This window comes from Pogoniulus pusillus, chromosome 11, assembly GCF_015220805.1.
Source record: "Pogoniulus pusillus isolate bPogPus1 chromosome 11, bPogPus1.pri, whole genome shotgun sequence".
NCBI classification, from domain to species: domain Eukaryota; kingdom Metazoa; phylum Chordata; class Aves; order Piciformes; family Lybiidae; genus Pogoniulus; species Pogoniulus pusillus.
In genome coordinates this window covers 9,348,723-9,375,616 of record NC_087274.1, presented here as the reverse complement: position 1 = coordinate 9,375,616, position 26,894 = coordinate 9,348,723, and the positions used below count along the sequence as shown (strand labels likewise).

Here is a 26,894-nt window from a genome sequence, read left to right as displayed (position 1 = left end):
TGCACAGGCTGCCAAATCTAATAGTGAGGAGAAATGAAGTGTCAGGTTCTGATACACCAACGCAGCCAGCTGATTTCTATCTCACACAGATAAACCCCAAGCTGTTCCCAAGAACTCCCAGTGGCACATTTAAGCAATCTATTTCTTTTAAGATCAGACTAAAGATTCTTCCCCAGTGGTGACTAAACTATTGGTGACACCAGTTGTACTGACCCTTGGATACTCAGACATTCCAGCACCAACCTCTGGAGTGAGAGTTTGAAGACAACAATATGCTAACAAAGGAATGAGTCTTGTAAAAGTACCACAGAGGCAGACCACCATCATCACCTCACCCATCAGAGTCATTACACAACGTTAGGGGATGGAAGGGACCTCAAAAGTTCATCTAGTCCAATCTGCCTGTCAGAGCAGGATCATTTAGAGCAGATCATAGAATAAAATCAAGCAGGTTGGAAGAGACCTCCAACATCATCCAGGCCAACCTAGCACCCAGCCCTGTCCAATCAACCAGACCATGGCACTAAGTGCCTCAGCCAGGCCTTTCCTCAACACCTCCAGGCACGGTGACTCCACCACCTCCCTGGGCAGCCCATTCCAATGCCAATCACTCTCTCTGGCAACAACTTCCTCCTAACATCCAGCCTAGACCTCCCCCAGCACAACTTGAGACTATGTCTCCTTGTTCTGTTGCTGGTTGCTTGGCAGAAGAGACCAACCCCACCTGGCTACAGCCTCCCTTCAGGTAGTTGTAGACAGCAATGAGGTCGCTCCTGCACCTCCTCCAGGCTGCACACCCCCAGCTCCCTCAGCCTCTCCTCACAGGGCTGTGCTCCAGGTCCCTCACCAGCTTCATCGCCCTTCTCTGGACACATTCCAGTATCTCAACATCTCTCTTGAATTGAGAACTGGACACAGTGCACAGGAATGTGTCCAGGAAGGTCTTGAATATCTCCAGAGAGGGACACTGCACAACTCCCCTGAGCAGCCTGTCCCAGTGCTCTGTCACTCTCACAGTGAAGTTTTCCTCTTGTTTATCTGGAACTTCCTATGCCTCAACTTCCACCTATTGCTCCTGCTCTTTCACATGCATTTCCCATCACCCAGATGTCAACCTGGTAAGTGGGTGGCCTGGAGAGATGCTCCAGTCCTTGCCCTGTGTTTCTCCTGTCCACCACAGCCAACATGAGCAAGAACAACTGGTGCCATGCAAGGAGCACAAGTAAAGGCAGAAGGGGAGCAGAAAGTGTGTGATGGGGTTAAACATCCCGGTCTGAAGTAAAGCAATTTCCTTCAGTCTCCTGCCATTTCCTTGTGGAGGCTTATCATCTCCAGCTGGGACAATATAAAGGCCCATTTAATCGAGATCCATTTAACACTGAATCACACTAACAAGATTACTTAGCCAGGGCTAATTCTGCATTTGCTGAAGTGCAGTATCCAGGGTGAGTAATCTCTGTGTGCTGGTGGCAGGTTCAGAGACAGGTTAGCCACTGGCTTAGCATCACAGACAAAACATGGAAAGTACATGGAAGACCATGACAATGAAATTGCAGCCAGTTTAGCCTATCAAGCTGTTCCCTTTCCCCTACTCAGTGTTATTTGAGATCAGTTCAGAGAGGGTTCCCTCATTACCCCATAGGATCCTAAAAGGGGAATTATTTTCTTTGTCCTCACAAGCAGCTGAGCAGGCAATACAGCAAAATCCTCTTCAGTCATTATCTGTTAAGTGCATGGCATCCTTTTTGAGTTAAATGACACAGTATTTCTTGCATGGGGCTAAATTCAAAAGGTTTTGCCTTCCATCAGGAGATAACTCAAGATTTGAGTGCTAATTGAATACATTTATATGCACACAAGTGATAGGCATTCATACAATTTCTTAAAGTAGATTCTCACCATTCAGTCATTTAAAAATATAGCACTAAGGGCTCTATTATTTATGATTATTAAATCACAAATCTGAGTAGCAAAATACTTCACTCAGGGAAAGTGTGAAGAGGCTGTTTCAGAGGAAAATCTCCCTTTTCAGAACTCACAGAACACCACATCATCGCAGGAGGATGCTGATAACTAATATTGTTTTACAGCTAAGGCTCTCAAAGTAGCTTACTCAGGTAAATGGATTAATCCTAATCACCCCCTCAAATGTTCCCAAATCCTCCAAGCAGCCAGGGCTAAGGCTGATGTGCTCTGGGGAAATACTCACCTTTTTTGTGTATGTTGACTCTGACTCATTATGCTGTCAGAGTAGGATCTGGGGCATCCCTAGCTGTTCCCTTCCTCGCTTTGAGAGGATGGGATTTGTTGGCACTTCAGGAGGGATTCATCTCACCTGATGTCAGAGTTCCACAAGGCAAGTGTCTATACTTGAGTTAGACTCCTAAATGTATAAGTGGAGAGAAATTGGAGCGATTTGTCTGACCTATTTTAGGCAACCACCTCGAGATGAGAGTGACTGCCTGCTGGAGGTGCCCATTTCTCTCCATTGATGGTAAATGAGGTCTGAGTGCTCGCTGCAGATGCTGACACCCAGATTCCATCTCACTAGTCAGGTGAAATGGATCCTATCCAGCATAATCACCACCTTTCAAAAGGAGTCTCACTTCCCCCTCCCCCCCCCCCCCCCCTTTTTTTTTTTTTTGTGTGTGCCAGGAAGATTAGTTTAACCATTTGGAGAATTTCCCAGGTTTTCATTTCTGTTCAGCATCTTTTGGCTTTTCTCCCCATTTTGGCAGACAATCATCTGGATATGGCAACTAGGCTGTTAAAGGGAATAGATGATAGTGACAGAGCCTTGTGCCTTTCACTGAACAGAGCAACCAGAGCAATCTGGATTTGTTTTGCAACCCAGCTGAGTGCCTCTTTTGATGCTCTGAGGGCTTATCCAGGCAAAGAACCAACCCAGGAATAGATCAAACCCATCTCTGTAGGCTAGCAGCAGGCTCTAGAGTGGGCAAACACTCTCTTCCCAGCAATGAAGATCAAATTTCTGCCAGGTCAGAATGACAAGACCAGTGATCTCCAGAGATGGCCAGATGACCTCCAGAGGTTCCTTCCAACCACAGTATCAAGTTGTGCTGGGGGAAGTATAGGCTGGATGTTAGGAAGAAGCTGTTGGCAGAGAGAGTGATTGGCATTGGAATGGGCTGCCCAGGGAGGTGGTAGAGTCACCATCCCTGGAGGTGTTGAAGCAAAGCCTGGATGAGGCACTTAGTGCCATGGTCTAGTTGACTGGCTAGGGCTGGGGGATAGGTTGGACTGGATGATCTTGGAAGTCTCTTCCAACCTGGTTGATTCTATGATTCTGTAAAGAAGGAAAAGCTCTCCAGGGCAGTATCTTCCCATCTAGTATGGAGATCCCCACATTCAGAGTGCCAGTAGGGATGTGCTTTGCTCCTGATAACATGCACTCCTTCAGCACAAGCCGGCAGGCAGCTTTGGGAAGATTTAAGACAAAGGAAATCAACACCTATGGGGATGGTTGTCTTTAGGCTATGGCAGAAGCTGGGCAAGAACCTTCAGTATCATAATTTATATTCAGATTTCTAAGCTCACTTGAATCTAGCTCACATTCCTTTCTGAAGGACTTAGACACTCAGGAAACTAAACCCCACTTACTCACTGGCTTTCAGGCCTGATATGCAAAAGCACACAAGTGTAATGCTGCTTCGTGTGCCTAATATACACCACCAGCTCCACCATGGGATTAAACACTTACATCAGAGCTGGAACCAAGCCCCATGTGATTCTGGTCAAATACTGAGGTCACTTGTGAAAGTGGGATTTATGCTGAGATTTGAAGTTCTTTCTGAATCATGGTTTAAAGCTCAGACTAGAGGTATGCACCACTTCCTCCCCCCACCTCATTAAACTCAGGTACTTTAACCATGCCTATGGCACCTGCACAGAGGGAAGGCAGTTTGCTGGTCACCTCCGTGCAGAGAATTCACACATTTGATGTCCACCACCTAGGTGCCAAGCTGTCTAGAAAATGGCCAGCAGATTTTTGAAGCTTGTAAGAGAAACAGGCAGGCTTGCATGGGAAATGTGCTTGTTTAAGGCTTGTTTCTTTGAGAAGCAAGGTGCCGAGACAAAACATTCAGAAAACCTTCCAGTTGCCCTCATGACTTCATCCTTGGCAACTGAAAGCATGCAGATTTTTAAGTATAAAGGAGGAAATAAAATCAGGCTCAAAAATATGCTCAGGTCACACTGGAAATCCAAGGGAGTCCTTTAGCAAGTGCACAGAGTGTCTCCAACTACACAAAACCAACACCCACCCCACTTGTATTCCTTCAAACAACAAGCCAAGAGGTTTGACTGCACACAGACAGACCTGTGCCTTGGACACTATGGGAAAAGATGAGTCTTGAATTTGATCTCTGACAAAGGCAATGACAGCATTTGGACTCAGACAACCACCTTCTTGCATCACCTTCTTCCCATCTCCCACTCCGGGCTACGGAGCCCAGAATCTCAGAGGCAGGAGCCAGCTAATTGCCTGCTGCTGCAGGGATGTGTTGGGACAAAGGATGGAGCTGCTGTAGGTATACAGGGTACAGTGTACCCTACGTGTAGACCCTTCCAGGTGCTGTGGTGCACATAGATATGAGGCATATGGGGCCATACAGAATCTCAGAGCTGGAGCAATGCAAAAGACATTGCAAACGCAACCCCTGCACTGTGGGGACCACAGACTCCTCTGTCCTCACCATGATGTCAAACCAGCAGAGCACACAAGCTCTGTTCACTCCAACAACATTTCAACGAATGAGTTTCCAAGCATTTTCCAATTTTAACTTCCCCTAACCCACAAAATCTCCCTGCTAAAGGCACAGACTTGCACACGGCATGTTTAAGCCTGAAGCTTTCTTTCCTCGGTTACCTTTTCTGAGCCTCTCAAAACCAATCTGCTGGCTGTGGGTTGTAAAACTGCTCCGTTACCTGTCATCTTGTTTTGATATAATGCCATCATCTCTAATTGATGGGGCACAAGGGCTTGAAAGGCATTAAGTCCTGCCTGCACGTGTGCTGAGCTGTCACCGCAGCGTGATCACCACCCCACCAACATCCCCCTGCCCGCACACCCGCCGGCTGGGCAGCAGTGCCTGACCACGCTCACAGCAACCGCAGAGGCGAAGTGCCTCGCTCCAAGCAATAGGACCAAGTAGGCTCCATGGGGATCGTTATTAACTTGGCTTTAATTACAAACTAATTTCCTCCTGCGTAGCCAGTAATTTCAAGCTCTGTGGAAGCTCTAAGCAAACAATGGTGGGCCATTTCCCAGCCAAAGAAGCATAAACAAATAGACAAATTTCAGAGCCTCAAAAGAGAGCAGCCTACCTGAATGCCCCCAGAAGCAACAACCTGAGAATTTTCCCCCGAGCTAAGCAGAAGACTCACTTTTACTTGCCAATTAACTATTTAAGACTATCCAGTTCTGCCAAGTTATAAGGAACACCCAGCAGGTCTTCCTAACAGGAACTGCTTGCACCTAAAATATGCATAGGCTGCCACCTCCCCATAATAGGCTGGATGCTGTAGGTTGCTCACCGGCTTGAGCACTGCTGAAACCATGCTTAGCAACTGACAGATTGCAAGGAGAACTGGGGGAGCATGAAGGCTTGTTAGCAGCGAGGTTTTCCCAGCTGAGGCTCAGCCATGCACTGATTGGCAATTCAGATCATGGAGCTGGTCCCGGTGGAGCCTCCATATGTTTCTTCCCCTGGAGGAGCGATGAATGTCAATTCACCCCTTGGGGTGCGTCAGGCGAAACTCCTCCCGAGGGTGAAACGAGAGCTGACAGCAACTGGCCACAGGTGCCTGGACCAACTTCCACACATCATCTGATTTTGCTAAGAGCCAGGTAAAAATGAAGCTGTGTTTGTTGCTTTTCCGTGCACAGCGCTGGTGTGGATGTTCCCCTCTCAAACTTAGTTGGGAAGAGAAATTAGGGTAACACACAGTTACACACCACACCACAGAGAAATGGCTGTTTATGCTGGCCTCTCATCAGCACCTCCAGGATCTTCCCAGAGTTCATGACAGTGCCCTGCAAATGCAGTCCGTGACAGCCTCAGTGAACCGACAGCTCCATTCTCTTCTATTCTATGCGCCCAAACCTGCCGTGATGTATTTTCCTTCCTCATGCCCACATCTCACATCAACCCTTTCTTCAGAGCATTCTGCCAGCGGCTCTTGACGAGCTTTCCAGACCTTAATTAAGCTCCAAGACACCTCCATGAAGTTGACTAATATAATTAAGAGAATATTTCAGATGAATAAGCTGAAGAGAGGTGAGATCAAACAGCAGAATGATGGAAGAAGAGTTACCCAGTGGCAAAGTAGGTCACAGAGAGCCCAGAGCCCCCATTCCTGACACACTGCCTTTCCCTTCCCATATCTCTAGTGGACTATTCCATGATTTTCTCCTGGAAAAGGCAGCTTGGGCCATTGGCATAACACAATAAAGCAGATTCATTTGTCAGGAAGGCATCAAAGATTGAGTTGCTCTCTGTAGCACTGCCACACAGGGAAGCTTCTCGCAAGTGTCAGGAGCAGCTGCGCATGTGAATACAATGATGTGTTTTGCCATTAAGGTGAGAGGAAGCTGCACTCCAGCGGTTTCTTTCAAACAAACTTTCTGAAATCACAGTAATTATGTGGTCTGCATTCAAATAACTCTCAGATTATCTGTGCATCTCCTAAAAACAATGCCCCATGAGATTTCTTTAATTGCACGGTAAGCTGCAAGAAATGCACTCCAGGCCTGAGTCTTGCTAAGACCTGAGGCATGATCTGACTCATAACTTTAAAAGGATTATCATGCACTTGAAAATGAGCATGCACCTAAACCTCTCCATGACTGGCTCCTTACTTAGCAAGGCATTCACTTGGGACTTTTTCCTAGGAGATGATACCTAGAATGAAACTGTGAAGTGTTGGGGTGCTATAGGGATAAAAGGAAAATTTCCCAGCTTGGAGTTGAGCTGGATATGTGATATCTCACCCTCCTACAGACACTTGCCTTCAAAATAGCCTTCCACAGGAAATTCAGCAGCTACTCACTGCTTAAAGAGCTCTTTCAAAGGCCTTTTTTCTTCTGTATCCAAATGAGACTATGCTGCAATATCTCAAGCACCATGGCTACCCATTGCTTGGGAAGCTCAGCCCTTAGAGGCACAAGTCCCAACATCATCAGCACAAGTTCATAAAATCAACCAGGTTGGAAAGGACCTCCAGGATCATCCAGTCCAACCTAGCACCCAGCCCTGTCCAGTCAACTAGACCATGGCACTAAGTGCCTCATCCAGCTTTGCTTGAACACCTCCACAGACAGCAACCCCACCACCTCCCTGGGCAGCCCATTCCAATGCCAATCACTCTCTCTGCCAACAACTTCCTCCTAACATCCAGCCTATAACTCCCTCGGCACAACTTGAGACTGTGTCCCTGTGTTCTAGTGCTGGTTTCCTGACAGAAGTTCCAACATCATCTTCCAATACAAACTGCAGCAGCAGCTCTTGAGAAGAAATCACTCATGTAACACTTGTCGGTGAGCTTGTCTACAGAGCTGTTGCCTGGTTTGTGCTCACCCACCTAACACAAGCATTACCACTGTCAGGGAGCAGCCGTGAGGCTGCTCGTTCTGGCTGTTTGCACCACTGACTTCTCCTCTTCCCACCTGGGATCTGGCGACAGCATCATCAAATACTCTTCCTGAGTCTGCCAGAGGGGGCAAAACCACACGACAGTGGGAAACTTCATGTGACACCATATCTCTTTAAAATTGTTGTTTCCCAGTGCTGGGGCTCTGTGGAACACCATGAAGTGATGGCAGCTCCTGGGACCTCAGCCACGCTCATTTTTTGTGTGTGTTTTGCCTCATCTGTTCCTTTGTACTTCTCCATGTCCCGAGTGGCTTTGACACAGGAATTCCTGCTTTTCATTTTTCTGCTGTACAAGATGTCAGCAGATAACAATCCATGCTTCATTGGTGCTGTTCCATAATTGAAAGAGCCAGCAATACATCAGGCTTGGAGTCTGCAAACCCCATCAATAAGTACTCTATTACTTGGGCATAATTTTCCACCACCCCCCAGACGAGACTTAACAGGCAGTAGGGTTATATTGCTGAACCCACACTTCACTGCAAACTGTTTAAGATAATGTCTACTAAACTATAGTCTATTGTCACAAATTAGTTTCTCAGACAACCAGTGTCTAGCAAAAATGTACTTAATATGCAAAGCTGTCTGTTTAGATCTATCTGTCTTCCAGTAAAGCTACCTCAGGGAAAAGAGAGCTGCAGTCCAAAATACGGCACAGGTTTCTTTCCAAGCTGACATACACAGATCCACACTTTTCTCTAGGAACACATTTTCCCCCATGTCACTAAGGTGGTTTTTTTTTCCCCTCACTTATCCTGCATTTTCAGCCTATAACAGAGACCTTAACAGTTTCTGCAGCACTACTGATTGTGCGAGGGCAATGTGAAACTTGGTGGGTCTCTCTTGTTAGATTTAATTCTTTGAGCTTCTCTGTAGCACGTTAAGAATCAGCTTCCTGGTCCATTTCAGCAGAATCTCATTGAATCCCAAGAGTTCCCCCTTTAAATAAATACCAGGGGCTTGAGTTTTAATTACTTTCTGCAGAATCCCCTTATCAGCAGTAGCTTTGACAGGCACAGGCTATGTGCTATCTGGAAACACGACTGAGATCTCTAACTCCTTCCATGGCTTCAGCCCTTGAAGCTTGACTCATACCCATTACATATCATGTCCAGAAGCACTGCCAGAGTGTGGGCTGTGATACCTGGAAAGGCAGCTCTTTCCCTCCATAGCTTATTATCCCAGAAGATCCTTACACCCTCCCTTGTTGCTGGCACAGATAAATTGCTAAGGATGCAGTTGTGCTGCTGCTCTGTCTGCATAGCAGGCGACTCCCAAATGTGTCATTTGCTGCACAGAGCCCTGTTTTCACTCAGTTTTCATCTCTCAGCTTTGGGGTTCTGCAAACGCCTCCAAAGTCCACTGCTTTTGTCATCTAGAGCACCTTTACAGGGGGCACCACTCCTTGCACCATGGAAGGTCTGCCACAGGCATCCAGTGACACTACATGGGTGCACAAAAGAAGTGGAGCAGGTGGGGGAAGTGACACCTTTCTGAGGCTCACTGCACCCATGTTCCCTCTGCGTTTCTTAATTTCAAGACCTGGTTAAATTTATTAGGAAAGAAAAGTCAATCCTTATTTAAACTTTGTATGAAGGTGATTTTGAGTTTTGGATAGAAGATGAGGTCCTCTAATACATTATCTCAAATGAATCAGCCATCCACCAGTCTAGAAACTGCCTCAGGAGATCCAGAGAGAGCATATTTAATCCTAAATCCTCCAAAATCTGTCTGCTGCACTGCAAGCATGCTGACTATCCAACTTATTCAAGGATCTCATTACAGATTTATTTGAATGCCTGCACATTTTTATCCTTGTAACCCCTAGTGAGGCATTGCACTGCCTAGCAAGAACTATGTTTGGGTCTTTCACCTCCCACACCATTCCTTAGTCCGTCTCCATCCTTCACCCACACAGCTGGTGGCTGGGCTGACTTTCCAGCCTTCAGAAATTACTGGAAATAAGAGCTGTAATCTACAGCTCTTTCTGTTTGGCTGTTTTCAAAGGCTCCAAGAGCCACATCCATGCCTAAACTCTTTGATCTTTGCTTGCTGCCTGCCCACTCTGGAGGGCACACACCTACTGCCCTTTTGCCATATTGATGGTCCTGACCTGCTTCAGCTCACCTTCACACCAAAAACGAGGTAACCGAACTACAGGCAGAACAAAAGCAGCCAGCAGAGCAGCCTCGAAGCCAAAGCAGCCATAAAACCCTGTTAGACCTCATGGTTCAACACATGAACAGAGCAGAGGGAAGACCTCCCAGAGTCCTGTGCTTGGATCCAATAACCATCCATAACTACCCCTAAGGATAGTTTCTAAAGAGGGGAGAGCAATAAACAGCACTTCCCCTCTTCATTACACAACTCCAGCAATAACTATGATGAATGGCAAGGAACAACTGGGTTTCATTGCTAGATTTCCAGGCTGTGGTGTCCAACAATAGAAGCATAATAAAGACAGATGGCAGCGGATTAACTCTTCTTGCAAGGCAGCCAGCGCTGGTTGCTGGACTGCGCTCACTGCGCCTCAAACACAGCAGCCTCATCCCTGCTGAGCACTCCTCGGGTCTGTACAGCAGTGGTGGTGGCAGGTAGGGAGGGGATCAGGCATCCTGCACACCCCAGGTTTTGTTCAGACCTCAGCAGTGCAACGTTGATTCTGCCCTTGTGTTCTGCTTTGAAGCACAGCTGCTAAATACACAGAAAACTCAGAAGCAATCTAAGCCTATTTCCCATAGAATATTTCTGCTCCTTTTCAACTGATATTAATTGCCTTGATATCAATTGCCTGATCATTTTTTTTTTTGCCCCCTTTTTTTCCCCTCTATTTTCTTTTTTAATTTGGAAGCCTCAAAAAGATGGAAAAAACCCAAACCAAACCCAACAACAAAAAAACCCAACCCAAACCCACCAAACAAACCACTCTGAGATTGTTGTTGCTTTCAAGCGAAGGAGATTGCTTTTTAACAGTTGTTAGACTTTTCCCTTCCACTTTTGCTCATTTAAGCAGAAATAATAAAGATTATTTGCCATTCTTTTGGGTTTTTTTCAGCAGGTTTAACGTGGTGCTAAACAGTTGGACTTGATCCTGATGGTCCTTTCCAACCATGGCGATTCATAGCCATTTGATGTTGTGCTGAGGGATTTGGTTCAGTCAAGGACTTGTCAGTGTGAAGCTAACGATTGGACTCGATGATCTCAAAGGTCTTTTCCCATCTAAGAAATTCTGTCATAGTGTGATTGGGTTTTTTTATCCAAGTGAAACAATTCCCTGGTTTTTACAGGTGTGCATTGGGTACCATTCTAATTTTACCAGGAGGGCTTAGGTCAGTTCAACCAACAGAGAAGAAACGAAGGCTGGGAGGGAAGAGAGCTGGGTGGGAGGAGAGCTGGGCAGTGCCCACAGCTCTGGCACTGCTTTGCTGTGTGCAAAGGTATGAAATTCCCTCTAAGCTTCAGCGTTAAAGGAGTGCATGCATTGCCAAAATTAGCAGGGGAGGGGTCTGAACCACAGCTAATTGAGCTTGTGAAACATTTGAAGACCTTCAGATGGAAGGTGCTAACCAAAGTGAAAATTATCATTATTTCTGCTTAAGTGAAGCTGCCAAGCAGCGCTGCTCCAGTCAGTCATTGCAAATTCAGGGCTGTCTTGTTTAGAAGTCCACTGTAACCAAGCTTAATTTCTGCAGATGTGTTTGCTATTCAGGACCATTTGCTGGCTTGAATAATTTTCAGACAGCTCTTTTTTTTGGGGGGGTGGGGAGTGAAACATGTTTCATTCTCCCATTCATCTCTCTGTTAACTCCGGATGTGTGATGGGCTACACAAGGCAGCGTGTTGCTGTTTCCACTCCCTGCCTGAATGGCAGAAAGTTTATTAGATGGGAGAATAATGAATAACCAGTAATGAATCCTCTTGTTTTCATGTGAAAACAGATGAGTGTGTGAAAAGCAGAGCCTCTCCCCACGTTCTTGCCAACAGATCCCCATTCGCAACGATGCTCTCCAACAGAGAGAAGCAAGCAGACTCCTGGTGCAGCCAAATATTTGGCCATTCACAAGCTCTCATTTTATTGTCCTACCAGACCTACCTATGTGCCTACCTGAAATATGGAGGGCTTGACCTGCAGTCTCTACAGAGACAGGCCAATTAAAAAACCCCACTAATGCCCTGGCTTGTGCAATGTGCATTCATCAGCCACACAGCACCTTCGCTTTTTTTGGTCTCTCTTGGGCATCAGCAATTTCTCCTTGCAGTGTAGGATTACTCCTGCTCTGTGGGGGTTTACTCAATACTACTAATACATCAAATCAGTTTGCTCTCCTGGACTTCTGCAAGCCCATATGCCACATCTTCCCCTAAGTGCCTAACAGCGGGATGAGAGGAAACAGCCTGAAGATGCACCAGGGGAGGTTTAGATTGGGTATTAGGAAATATTTCTCTGCTGAAATAGAGGTCAGGCATTGGAATAGGCTGCCCAGGCAGGTGGTGGAGTCACCATCCCTGGAGGTGTTCAAAAAACTGTGCAGATATGGCACTTAGGACATGGTTTAATGGGCATGACAGTGTTGGGCTGATGGTTGGACTTGATCATAGAATCAAACAGGTTAGAAGAGACTTTCAACATCATCCAGGCCAACCTAGCGTGTCTCATCCAGGCTTTGCTTGAACACCCCCAGGGACAGTGACTCTACCACCTTCCTGGGCAGCCCATTCCAATGCCAATCACTCTCTCTGCCAACAACTTCCTCCTAACATCCAGCCTAGACCTCCCCTGGCACAACTTGAGACTGTGTCCCCTTGTTCTGTTGCTGCTTGCCTGGCAGAAGAGCCCAACCCCACCTGGCTACAGCCTCCCTTCAGGTAGTTGTAGACAGCAATGAGGTCTGCCCTGAGCCTCCTCTTCTGCAGGCTGCACACCCCCAGCTCCCTCAGCCTCTCCTCACAGGGCTGTGCTCAAGGCCCCTCCCCAGCTTAATTGCCCTTCTCTGGACATGTTCCAGTACCTCAGCATCTCTCTTGAATTGAGGAGCCCAGAACTGAACATAGTACTCAAGGTGTGGCCTGACCAGTGCTGAGTACAGGAGCAGAATAACCTCCCTTGTCCTGCTGGCCACGCTGTTCCTGATGCAGGCCAGGATGCCATTGGCTCTCTTGGCCACCTGGGCACACTGCTGGCTCATATTCAGCTACTCTCTATCAGTACCCCCAGGTCCCTTTCTTCCTGGCTGCTCTCAGCCACTCTGTCCCCAGCCTGTAGTGCTGCTTGAGGTTGTTGTGGCCAAAGTGGGAATCCTGCACTTGGCCTTGTTGAATCTCATCCCTTTGGCCTCTGCCCACCCATCCAACCTGGCAAGGTCCCTCTGCAATGCTCTCCTACCCTCCAACAGATGCACACCTGCTCCTAGCTTGGCATCATCTGTGAACTTACTGGTGCTGCACTCAATCCCCTGGCCCAGATCATCAGTAAAGATATTGAACAGAACTGGGCCCAGCAATGATCCCTGGGGAACACCACTAGTGACTGGCTGCCAACTGGATCATAGAATCATAGAATCAACCAGGTTGGACGAGACCTCCAAGATCATCCAGTCCAACCTATCACCATCACTCTCTGGGCCTGGACCTTCAGCCAGTTCTTGACCCATATCAGAGTGAATCTGCCCAATCCATGAGCTGTCAGCATTGCCAGGAGCTTGTTATGGCACACAGTGCCAAAGGCTTTGCTGAAGTCCAGGTACACTACATCCACAGCCTGCCCCACATTCACCAGGTGGGTAACCTGATCATAAAAGGAGATAATAATGTGGGGGAGGAAGTTCCTAACCTACCACAACCAACCACCTCAAGGTGGTGTCTCCTGAAACCTTCCTACCTGCTGAAAGGTTGAAAGTTCCAACGTGCCCAGATCCACTTCCTTGCTCCTGTTTTTGCTGACCATGTGGGCTCCCAGTTGCATGTAATTATTTTGGCATGCTGGTGTTAATGATGTGTCCAGCTCACTTAGCCTGTTCATCAGTATTGCTGGTCATTTGCTGTTTCTTTGTTTCTTGCCTCCCAAAAGGTCACTACATCATCAGCAAAACCAAGCACAATTCATCCATTATTTATCAAGCCAGGTTTGCTGCTCACCTGTCCCTGCTTTCAAGGCCATGTTCCATCCTTATGTCTCAAACCTACATGCCACCTTCAGGCCCACACCTGCTGGCATAGAGCATTTATTAAACAGGAATCATGGGCTGCAAAAATGAAGCTCGCTGCGTTGCAGGCAGGGATTTGGCTTCAATTTGAACACCCTGCATTCCTCAAACTCATCCCCCCAGGTTCTACTGCTGCTTTGCCTTCTATTGACTGAAAAACTATTTGTAAGTAAATCTATGCAATGAAAGACCTGCCTTTTGCTATTTGGCCTGAGATGTGGCCTGCTTTAACCCTCTGTCAGTGAAGGCTGCCTACATCTGTTATTTCCTTAGCCTAACTGGTTTCTGAGTGCTCACCAGGGCTCCTCACATCTTCCACTGGGGCACTATTGTGGAGTAGCATCCCTGGGGAAAATACAGAGATAGTGAAATACCCTGTGCAAAATCAGGGATGCTCAGCATCTCTCTGCCTGTGACCCCAGCACCTTCCCAACAGGAGTGCCCCCTACATTTGCAGCCTCACCAGCTCTCCCAAGTGTTGGTGTACAGGTGACAACCAGCAATAGAACAAGGGGACACAGTCTCAAGTTGTGCTGGGGGAGGTCTAGGCTGGATGTTAGGAGGAAGTTCTTCCCAGAGAGAGTGATTGGCACTGGAGTGGGCTGCCCAGGGAGGTGGTGGAGGCACCATCCCTGGGGGTGTTCAAGAAAAAACTGCATGAGGCACTTGCTGCCATGGTCTAGTTGACTGGCTAGGGCTGGGTGATAGGTTGGACTGGATGATCTTGGAGGTCTCTTCCAACCTGGTTGATTCTATGATTCATAACGTTATCAAACCTCCATCTGCCTCCAGGGGGTCTTTTAAATCTCAGCCCCTGGGAGGAGCAATAACCTTCAAAAAACAAACCCAAAAACCAAACCCAACCCCCATGGGACTTATTACAAAAGGGAAATTCTAGCCTACAAATAAAGGCAATAAAGAGGCAAGAAGTCTGCACCCGCATCGCATCTAACCCAGCCCCAGAACAAGCGGAGATGTCCTGATGAGCTGCAGAAGGGGTGAAGGCGATGTCACAGCCACCCCCATCGTGGAGCTGAGCTGTGGTTACGCTGGATAAGAGCCGTTGAGCATCACCGAGGTCACCCCGGGGCAGCACAACTCTCCTCTAACCCACCCCTGGGGCTCAGCTGATTGTATTTATCATATCTATTGCTCAGACAGAAAGCCAAGCGGGAGAAGCGACTCCAAACCAGGGAGAGACTCCAAAGCAGGGAAGGGAGCAATGCCATCGCCACTCTTTACTCCCCTCCCCCCATTTGTCCTGGTTATCAGACTGGAAAAGATCACCAATTACCCTCTTCCCAACCACCACTGCTCCTGCCAACAAAAGATGAAAAGCGCATTTATTTCTCTTAAGTGAGATCTTTTTGTGACACATAAGGACCCTTGTATACATGACAATTACTTGTAAAAAATGTCTCTCTGTCTCCAGCACATCTGTAAATGGATTTAAGCCCATATAAAAGGATGTAAAAAGGGCTATAACCGCCCCAGCAGCAGCTCCCTGGAAGCTCTCAATGGTGGGTTGTTGGGGTTGTTGGGTTTTTTTTTTCCCCTCCACCTATATAAAAGCCGACACAGAACAAAAAGGTCTGTCAGCAAAGAAAGGTAGCTTCACCTAACTGGGGAAACTTAATTTTATTTATTTTTATCGACAGTTTCAACGACTATTTCTCAATCATAAAAGCCAAAAGCACCGGCTCAGCTACTCAGCCCATCATTTCTCTTTAGCTTTTTATTTGCGCCGGGAACTCTTTGGAGAGGCAATATCTTGTTTGCAGAGACACCCTAGTGGCAACACGACATTACTCAAACCACCAAACGAGGCTCATGCAGAGAATGCAGACTTCTCCTGCAGCACCTCCAGCGCTTTATGGCTCTCCCCATACACCTTGGGCTTCCTCGGCTCCCCCTTCACCTCAGCCTGCCCCATTACCACCCGCTTCTGCCTTTGCTCATCCTTCCTGGAAGTCAGAGCTTCACTTCAGAGCAAATGCTGTCATTGTCTAGTAGGTAATTATTGGTCATTGCATCTTATTATCATTATTTTTACTATTTATTTTCTGACAGATGCCCTCCCAGGGTTCTGCCTCACTCAGGTTCATCTTGAACACTGCCTTCAGTTTTGAGCTCCCCACTTGAAGAGGGACAGGGATCTGCTGGAGAGGGTCCAGCGGAGGGCTACAAGGATGATCAGGGAACTGGAGGGCTGCCTTATGAGGAGAGGCTGAGGGGCTTGGGGCTGTTTAGTCTGCAGAAGAGAAGACTGAGAGGGGATTTGATAAATGGTGAGGGCTGGGGGTCAGGAGGGAGGGACAGGCTCTGCTCAAGGAGCAATGGATGTAAGTTGCAGCACAGGAGGTTTCACCTCGATACAAAGGGGAACTTCTTTCCTGTAAGGGTCACAGAGCACTGGAACAGGCACATCAAAGACATTGTGGAGTCTCCTTCTCTGGAGACTTTCAAGGCCTGTCTGGATGTGTTCCTGTGTGACCTGAGCTAGATTGTATGATACTGCTCAGTCAGGGGGGCTGGACTCGAAGATCTCCAGAGGTCCCCTCCAACCCCTAACATCCTGTGATCACAAACAGCACCCTAAAGGACTATGGGATGGATCCATACTTGAATTACAGACATGCCACTCATACTCCACTGGCCCAGAGGCTTCTAAAGGCTACGTCCATACATACAGTCAGGAGTCAGAGGCTGCATGGAGGAAAGAAAGGAGCATACTGGGATTTGCCAAATAAGCAGTCTGGTTCCCAGATCCCAGCAGAGCTGGTGATGGCCAGGCACCTAATATGCTAATGCATTGGATGGTCCTGGTTTTGAGTGCCCTGGTCCTTCTGCAAGGCCAGTAGTGGGCTGTCCCTCTGAGTGGCCAGTGACAGGCTCATCTCACTGTGATACCAGTGATGAGCTGATCCCTCTGAGAGGCCAGCACTGGGCTCAGGATACAGAGCTGAACACACTGTATGCAGCCATGGGCTAGTTCAGTGGTGGACCTGGCAGTGCTGGGTTAGTGGTTGGACTCAATAATCCTAAAGGTCCTTTCCAACCTGAACAACTCCACTATTCTGAGGTTATTCACCACGCTCTGAGCAAAGGTGAGCCCCATCTGGGAGCATGCAGACCAAACCCTTTCACTCAGCCTGCAGAGGTGGCCAGTCACCACAGCTAATTTAAACACTGAGAAACAGCAGCTTGCAGGAGCACATTGCTTTTGGGCAAGGCTCTTATCAGCTTCCCAGAGCAAGTTAGTTTGGCCACAGCAGATAAACTTTGTGTTGTGCTACCTTGGCATCTGTGCTCTCACACGGAGGCGAGGAAGATTCTCCACTCCCATTTGCACTCCTATCCTAACAACAGCACGGGTGTCAGGTGTCTGCAAGCTAAAGGCTTCCCTGGCTGTGGCACGACACCAGAAGCATATGCAATGAGACTGCACCTTCTGTTCACACTCCGGCAGTAATCCCGAGCAGGCAGGTTTGCTGTTAACCTCCCTAATGGAAAGTCTGTTCGATGCCTTGTTGGCTTTGCCTCAGTTGAAGTATTATCTGCAGAGATGCAGACTGTTGATTTGTGGGCATCCTCTAAAGGGAGAGCTGCAGAGATTCAAAAGAAAGCCTGCAGCCAGCGGAGGAAGGTGAGTTCAGCCCAAAGACAGGCCAAGGCTGTTAGACATGATTCCTATGGGAAAAAACAGCTCCCTCCAGCTGGTTTGGGGAGAGGGGGGAAAAGAAGAACTTGCCTCAGCTTAATTACAAATGTACTACTTTTCTTTCCTCTCTTGCCACCCCTGCCCCTCACCCCCTGATAAAATGAGGGTAAAAAGCCCTGCAAATGGCAATATCCAATATTCATTAGTGGCTTGTGAGAGAGACAGAGACACACAACTCATTACTGGGTTCTTCACCTTTACCCTTGACAATGGTTATTTACATAATAACCTGACCCTTAGGTTACTCTTCATTAACAAACACATGTGCAAACATAGAAGCAGCTGGCTACAACTCATAAATATATATTGTTAACCTTGGCTTAGAAGACTTACTTTCACTTACCAAAGGAAAAAAGGGAGAGGCTATTTTGCATAGCTATTATCTTCTAACCTCAGTAAATGGTACAATGAGCCAGAGGCTCGGTGTAGAGCTGGGTGTGCTGCAGGAGACTTGTGCTTGCAGGACACAACACCACAGCCAGCACAGATCTCCATGCAAACTACCTCGTTCTGTGTTGTCCCTGCCTGGAGCATCTTCCTCTGCCCTATGGGGCACTGTCCCAGCTGGGGAATGAGACACTGGAGGTGAGTTGGTTCAGCTCTTCTATTCCCCAAATCTTCTAATGATACCAGCTGAGCTTGACCATGGTGGGATAGTGTGCAGAGATGGGATGGAGTGGGGAAGGACCCAAGAAGGCCTAATGGGATCCTGGGATGTATTAGGAGGAGTGTGTCCAGCAGATCAAAGGAGGTTCTCCTCCCCCTCTACTCTGCTCTGCTGAGACCTCATCCTGAATCCTATGTTCAGTTTTGGGCTCCCCAGTTGAAGAGGGACAGGGATCTGCTGGAGAGGGTCCAGTGGAGGGCTACAAGGATGATTAAGGGACTGGAGGGCATGGTTTACAAGGAGAGGCTGAGGGACCTGGGGCTGTTCAGTCTGGAGAAGAGAAGGCTCAGAGGAGATTTAATAAATGTTTATAACTATCTGAGGGCTGGGGGTCAGGAGGGGTGGACAGGCTCTGCTCACCTGCTCCCTGGGATAGGACAAGGAGCAATGAGTGTAAGTTGCAGCACAGGAGGTTTTGCCTCAACACAAGGGGGAACTTCTTTACTGTAAGGGTCACAGAGCATTGAACAGGCTCCCCAGAGAGGTTGTGGAGCCTACTTTTCTGGAGCCTTTCAAGGCCTGTCTGGATGTGTTCCTCTGTGATCTGTGTTAGGTAGTATTGCCCTGCTCCATCAGGGGGGATGGACTCAATGATCTCTTTGGGTCCCTTCCAACCCCTACCATCCTATGACCTTTCCAGAGAAGCTTTCCAGCTAAGAGTAGTGGTGCAAATGTGCCAGGCTCCCTGTGAAAATATTCCTGTGCAAGATCCTGCAGACCAGGATTTAGTTTTCTTCCATGTTTGTGAAGGCATCTAAACCAGCTTCTGAGACTTCAATTTCATCATACAGGTTGGTCTGACATGGAGAAAATGGACACCCATGAGCAGAGGGAAAGATGTCCTGGAGCTTTCTGGAGGATGGGCAAGTTTTCACTCGGATCAGCTTCAACAGGTCAGCCCTATCTGTCCCAAAGGCAAGTCTCAAAGCATTGCTCAGCATCATTTCTCATAATATATTCCCCAAAGTCTGGTACCCCAAACATAGCCCTCTGAGCTCTGCTCAGCCAGAGGTTTATGAGCATTCAGAGTATACTTCAGTGGCCACATAACAGCCACTCCTTCTCAGTAAGGTACCATCAACACTACTTGCAGGAGGCCAGCCTTTGTTTTGGCCACAGTTTTGTGACCAGAGGGGGTCACACAGATCACAGAACTGATTTGGTTGGAAAAAAACTTTTAAGATCATCAGTCCAACCATCCCTTAACTCTAACAAGTCTAAGCCACATCTCTCAGCACCGCATCTCTGCCTCTTTTCAACACCTCCAGGGATGGGAATTCAACCCCCTCCCTGGGAAGCCCATTCCACTGTTTGGTAACCCTTTTTTAAGTGAAGATGACATATCCCATTTCTAAATGCCCCTGACCCTGGCTGTAAGCAGGCAGATGACAGCAGCACCCTGCAGCTCAGGCTCTACCAGAAATCAAGGAATCAAACGTGTTTATCAAGGTGGGATCTTCGGTTTGCTTTAGGCAGTAGATGTTCCTCAAAGAACCATATTCTCATCATCCTGCACCCAGTAATGCACAGCAGATTTGCAGGGCTATGAATGCTCACCATCATCTGCTGACAGAGGCCAGATTCCACCACTGCCAGCACACTGTGGGTGCAGGATGGGCTTCCTGGTCCATGCTGTCACTGCCCTGCATTTCAGCTCCTCTCAGTTCTCATATTTACTCTTTCTTCAAGTCTTGTCCTGCCCCAGCCTAGATGATCAGAAGGAGGCATTTTGGAGGTTGTGAGCAGAGAGAATAGCAGCTATGGGTCTGCCTCTGGTTTGACATTTGGGAAACAAAGGAATTACTTAATGAGAACCTAAATGAGGATAAGCTGCAATTGAAAGGGAGTTATATCTACTGTTTACAGAGCACAAATGTTAATTGTGTTTATGTATCAAAACCTGAAATTAACAACTCCACATTGCAAAATCTCGCAAGAAAGCCAAACCTTGCTGTTCCAGGCAGCCTGTATTATCCACCACAAATCACTCAGAACCCTTTTTACCTATTCACTCAGTATTTCCAAACCAATTACTAGCATACAGTTTGCAAAGCAGGCTGACACTTGGGGTTTCAGGCAGGGACTTCCTTCAGTCCCACTACCAATCCAACTATGTTTTAATTTAGTGAAGAGGGAAAGCATATAATTTTTTAGCTCCAGGGAAGCCAGAGGCAATCACAAATATCCCTTGAGCTGAGTCAAATTCTTCAGTTTATAGAAGCAGCCCATTCTATTGCAATAATTGGACTTTAGTGTCCCTTTCGTTTAAAGAAACAATAGCTGATCTGGAGAGCTGATGGCATGGACACAGGACGTTCCACCTCTGGGACCCAAGTCAGAGACTTAGCTATAATTGGAGGAACCCAGAATAGCAGCTAGTGCCTCACTTGCATGGAAACAACAACAACCACCAAACAAATAATAACAGGAACAGACTTCCCAGGACAGCGGTGCAGGATCTTCCCAGGACAGAGATGGAGTCGCTGCACCTGGAGGGATGTGAAAGCTGTGTAGATGTGGTGTTGAGGGACAGGGTTTAGTGGTGGACATGGTACTAGCTTGGTTGATCTCAATGATCACAGTATCACCAAGGTTGGAAGAGACCTCACAGATCATCAAGTCCAACCCTTTACCACAGAGCTCAAGGCTAGACCATGGCACCAAGTGCCACGTCCAATCCTGCCTTGAACAGCCCCAGGGACGACGACTCCACCACCTCCCCGGGCAGCCCATTCCAGTGTCCAATGACTCTCTCTACCTTAGAGGTCTTTTCAAATCTAAAGGATTCTGTGATTCTGTTCTAAGAAAACGACAATAGCAATATTGCTAAAAGCAGAGCAACACACCAGAGATCTTCCCCCCCACAACTGGACCTTCCCTAGCGTTTGGCATCTGGGTGATGCTACCCAAAGGCAGACCTTGGAGACATACAGCTTCAGGTTAGGGACAAGAGCTTCTGTGACCACCAGTGAGCCTGAATACACAAACCTGTACAATACCTCTGTACCACTTCAGAACAAATAGGAAGGCATCTGTAGCTGGAAGTCTGGGCAAGAGAGATGCCCTTGGAGACTAAATGAGCAGATGGGACCTACTATCCTTAGATAAGGTTGATGATACTCATTAGAGAGTAAGCCCAAGAAATTAAGCTTCTTTCAATATCAAGGTGATAGCTGAGTGGAGAGGCTGAGCAGGATTCACAACAAGCTTCCTACCAAGCAACAGCAGGACAAGCAACACCGCCGCGCTGCGCCTCCCGCAGAAGTGACTTTAATTGCACTGCAGGCAGTGATTAGAGAGGCCTCGTCCCATCCCCACCAGCGCACAAGGGACTGGGGAGATGAAGAGACACGGCCGGGGTCCTGCAGGGAGGCTCTGCAGTGGCCTTGGGAAGGGAAGGCAGCTCTCCTCAGCGTGCACCAACAAGCCACGCTTCCCCCCTGCGCCTGGCAAATGTCAGCCCCAAATTAGATACAGTAGTGGTACTTATAAATCCCAGTTAGAAAATGCCATCATGTATTTTTAATCCACCCGCCTCGTCACTGCATAATAAAAGGAAAGGATTGCCTGGTTTGACTGGCATTTGTAAGTAGCATGTGAAAGGGGCTAATAGAGGGAGAAAATTAGCTGCATTTATCATCTTAACTACATTCATATTACACTCACGATGCAATTGTTTAAAAATTGCGCTTTTAGAGCAGGTCCTTTGCAAAGTTTAAGCATTCCAAACAACCTCGATTCGTTCTCAGAGCAAACATTACCTTAAAAAGGATTTATTCAGTCGCCCTCCCCAACTGCCAAAGGAGTGGACTTTGCTTTCTGGAAAGTGAAGTCAACAGCAAAGCCACTTAACCCTATGAGGAGAGGCTGAGGGAGCTGGGGGTGTGCAGCCTGCAGAAGAGGAGGCTCAGGGCAGACCTCATTGCTGTCTACAACTACCTTGAAGGGAGGCTGTAGCCAGGTGGGGATTGGTCTCTTCTGCCAGGCAACCAGCAATGGAACAAGGGGACACAGTCTCAAGTTGTACCAGGGGAAGTGTAGGCTGGATGTTAGGAGGAAGTTGTTGGCAGAGAGAGTGATTGGCATTGGAATGGGTTGCCCAGGGAGGAGGTGGAGGCACCACCCATGGAGGTGTTCAAGAAAAGCCTGGATGAGGCACTTAGTGCCATGGTCTAGTTGACTGGATAGGGCTGAGTGATAGGTTGGACTGGCTGAGCTTGGAGGTCTCTTCCAACCTGGTTGATTCTGTAATTCTATGTCAGCTGGAGTGGGTCCAGAGGAGGGCAATGAAGCTGGTGAAGGGCCTGGAGAATAAATCTTATGAAGGAGCTGGGGATGGTCAGTTTGCAAACGAGGAGGCTGAAGGGAGACCTTATGACTGTCTACCTGAAAGGAGGTTGTGGAGAGGTTGGTGCTGGTCTCACAGGTAATTAATGATAAAACAAGAGGGAATGGCCTTGAGCTGTGACTGGGGAGGTTTAAACTGGACATTAGGCTTTTTTTTTTCTCCAGCAAGAGTGGTCAGGCACTTGAATGTGCTGCCCAGGGAGGTAGCAACCCAGATGTGTTTAAAAGTCGTTTAGATGCAGTGCTTGGAGATATGGTTCAAGGTGCACCTTATAGAGCAGGGATGTTGGTTGGACTTGGTGATCCCGAGGGGCCTCTCCAACCAGAATGTTTCTGTGATTCTGTGATGAAGTTTGAGGGCGGAGGGGAAGTAGAATTGGAACTGATTCAGCATTTGAACAAAATCCTACAGAACATTCCCTCTGAAACACCCCCCACTCCTCTCCCCTCAGCTGAACTGCTGTTTCAATATGTATACACTTTGAGGTGATTTTTAAACATAGCTAATTTCACATCATTGCTCAGCATTTAAGCCATGGCAGCGAGCAGAATGTTTTGATGCCAGATTACACCACCAGGCTGGAAACCCTGCAGTACTTTTATTTTTGAATCAGTTAGGTCATCTGTTACTCGGCAGTGATTGAGACATAATAACTAATTCATAGCCAATTCCCACTTATGATGTAATGAAAACTCTTAAGAGGGAGAAAACAGCTCAATACTCTGAGGGGATGAAAGCAGACACCAAACTCACCATGGTACAGCTGAGAAAACCTGTCCTAGAGGGGCACAGATATTCCAAGCTGCACTAAATAACATGACACATAAATAACTGAACACAGCATTAACAGACCACTTCATTTTAGGCCATATTGTGATAACTTTGAGGTTGTTCAGTTCACTGTCCTGGTATAATTATGTTTAAAAGCTACTCAGTGGCTCTGTGAGAAGAACTTCACAGCCACAAAATGTCACCATTTTCTAAAATAATGTTTTGTTCACAGAATCAACCAGGTTGGAAGAGACCTCCAACATCATTCAGGCCAACCTAGCACCCAGCCCTCTCTAATCAACCAGACCATGGCACTAAGTGCCTCATCCAGGCTTTGCTTGAACACCTCCACAGACGGTGACTCCACCACCTCCTTGGGCAGCCCATTCCAATGCTAATCACTCTCTCTGGCAACAACTTCCTCCTAACATCCAGCCTACACTTCCCCTGGCAAAACCTGAGGTTGTGTCCCCTTGTTCCATTGCTGGTTGCCTGGGAGAAGAGACCAATCCCACCTGGCTACAGCCTCCCTTCAAGGTAGTTGTAGACAGCAATGGGGTCTGCCCTGAGCCTCCTCTTCTGCAGGCTGCACACCCCCAGCTCCCTCAGCCTCTCCTCACAGGGCTGTGCTCCAGGCCCCTCACCAGCTTTGTTGCCCTTCTCTGGACATGTTCCAGTACCTCAACATCTCTCTTGAATTGAGGGGGCCCAGAACTGGACACAGCACTCAAGGTGTGGCCTGACCAGTGCTGAGTACAGGGGCAGAATAACCTTCCTCATCCTGCTGGCCACACTGTTCCTGATGCAGGCCAGGATGCCATTGGCTCTCTTGGCCACCTGGGCACACTGCTGGCTCATCTTAAGCCTACTATCTACCAGCACCCCCAGGCCCCTTTCTTCCTGGCTGCTCTCCAGCCACTCTGTCCCTAGCCTTCTAGCACCTGAAGAGGACTACAGGGAAGCTGGAGGGAGACTTTTCATAAGGGCCTGTGGTGATAGGATAAAGGGAAATGGTTTAAAACTAGAGCAGGGTAGATTTAGATTGGACTTTAGAAAGAAGTTCTTCACTATGAGGGTGGTGAGACACTGGAACACGTTGTCCAGAGACGTTGTGGATGCTTCATCCCAGAGTATGCAAGACTAGGCTGAATGAGAATTTCATCAACCTGGTCAAGTGGATCTCTCCATGGCAGGGAGCTTGGAACTAGATGATCTTTAAGATTCCCTTCCAACTTGAGCCATTCTATGATTCTCTGATCTCTGTTGAAGCATCTGCTACTAGGTCACGCAGCTGCCAAGAAGGAAGAGCCCCCTTCCCTCTCTCCACCCCTGTCCCAAATACGCTGCTTTTGGAGCTTTCCAGCCATGCCCAGCTCCCCAGTGAAGCCAGCACTGCACTCTGGAGTGATGAAGAGAGCAGACAATTAGCCTGAGTCATCCTTCCCCTTCATTCCCTCCTCAAGCTGCCAGCCCTCCCGCGATAGATAGAGACGTCGCTTGCGAGGCAAAGCATCCCAGCCCGGCTTGCTGGGAGGAGTCACTGACCCACTCAGTAATTACTCATGCTAACAGCTTAACTAACATGCAAATTCCTCTGCTGAGTGACAGGTAAACAGCGAGCTGGCCTGCCTGGCTCTGGGGGGAGCGGTGGGGGTGGAGTGACAGAGATGTAAAAGCTTGTGTCAAATTCCAGATCTAACGTGGCTTCAAAGTGTGACATGATTCATTAGCCTTGTTTAATGCCCAGGATAACAAAGTTGTGGCTGCTGTGTTAATTGGGGAGGGAGGAGCAGAGGGGACTTGCTGGCACAGCAGCTCCCGGGCCACCCTGCAGGAGGGGTGCTTGGCACCTTGGCTGGTGTCTGGCTGCAGGGTTCTCTGCCTTGGAAAGAAAGGGACCTCTGCCAGCTTGTAGAACTATAGAATCGTTCTGGTTGGAAAAGAACCTTTAAGATCTTAGCATACAATTGCCTGCTCGGAAAAGACCTTAAAATCGAGTCCAATTGTAACCAAACAGCTCCCTGTACACAACTGTTAGACCATGCCCTCAAGCTCCTCATCCAGAGGTCTTCTAAACACCTCCAGCCTGTTCCTCTGCCTGATGACCTTTTTGGTGAAGACTTTTCTCCTAATATCCAACCTAAACCTCCTCTGGTGTAACCTGAGGCCATTTTCTCTAGTCCTATTACTTTTTATCTGGGAGAAGAGGATGATCACTGCCTTGCTACAACCACCTTTCAGGGAGCTGTAGAGAGCAATGAGGTCTTCCCCTCAGCCTTCTTCTCTCCAGGCTGAACACCCACACTCCCTTAGTAGCTCCTCAAAGGACTTGCATTCAGGACCCCTCACCAGCTTCAGTTCCCTTTCTGTCATCATCTCTCATGCCAAGTGCAAGCAGCACTCTTGATAGGCTGGAAGTCAGCTCACAGGAGCTGGAAGCTGCTCCAGGGGCTGCTGCTTCTCCAGCATCCTCCAGCCTTTCCCACAGCCAGGCTTACAAAGGCTTCCACAGTGCTCTTTTTCAAGGTGTTTGAAAACAGCAAGAAGAGGAAGCTTTGAGGGGAAAAAACCCAACAGAAATAAACCACACCACAAAAAGCAGGTTTTAAGCAGAAATCCTCTAGTTTTTCTCATGCTGATCCTTGCAGCCACGCTCACCCTTCCCTATTTAGCTATCAGCTCTCTCCTTGCTTTTTCCACTCACACACAGGACCCCGTGGCCAGCCCAGCTCATTAAACAAGCCCAGCTCTGGTTTAGAGGCTGAGACAGGCAACAGGGCTTATGGCAGAGGAGATGGAAGGGAGGAAATTGCAAACCTGAATTTAAGCCATGATTTGGAGGGATCTAAAGCAGCCACTAAGCCCAACAGCTCCCTCATTTCCTGCTCCTCACAGAGTTTCTGCCCTGAGGTTTGTTGATGCTGGCTCATGTTCAAGAACCTGAAGAAATTGTACAAACCCTCCTGTGCCACGATGCAAAGCGACCTCTGGATGCTAACAGGCTTGGAAAGGAGGCATGACAGCCTCCGAGTAGCACTCTCAAACTGTGGGTGAAACCCAGACAGGACCTCCCACACCAACACCCAGCGATTGTGTCCTGCTGCTGAGCGCTAGCTCCGGTCTGCAGAGGAGGCTTTGATTGTCACTGACGTGACAGGGTCTGGGGACAACGTGGGCTGGGGCGCTGGGTGGTGGCAGAGCCAGAGGCTGCTCTCTCCCATGAGCCATCCCAAACCTTCCCACTCAGATGGTGAGCTCAGGCTTTAACAGACAGAAAATAAAGGACTTGCTCAAGGCTACACAGCTCAGTGCCCACTGCCCAGCCTCGAGATCCTGAGCTCTTCAGCTACCTAAAATGAGGTAAAGAAGGATAAAACATCTGAGAAGAAGGGAGCAAAGTGATCCCCAACTTGGCCTGCTGCCTGCAGAGGGGTACCTGTGCAGCTACCTCCAGCATGGAAACAGGCAAGGAGCGAGGATCCCACCTGCACAGAACTATGGAAGAGACCCC

At 48.1% G+C, this 26,894-nt stretch overlaps 1 protein-coding gene across 13 annotated transcripts in view; it reads right to left on the bottom strand.

Moving 5' to 3' along the window:
• The window catches only part of TNRC6C (trinucleotide repeat containing adaptor 6C), a 385,157-nt gene that overhangs the window by 243,726 nt on the left and 114,537 nt on the right, over positions 1-26,894 (bottom strand). The gene's annotated exons all lie outside the window — the stretch shown is intronic.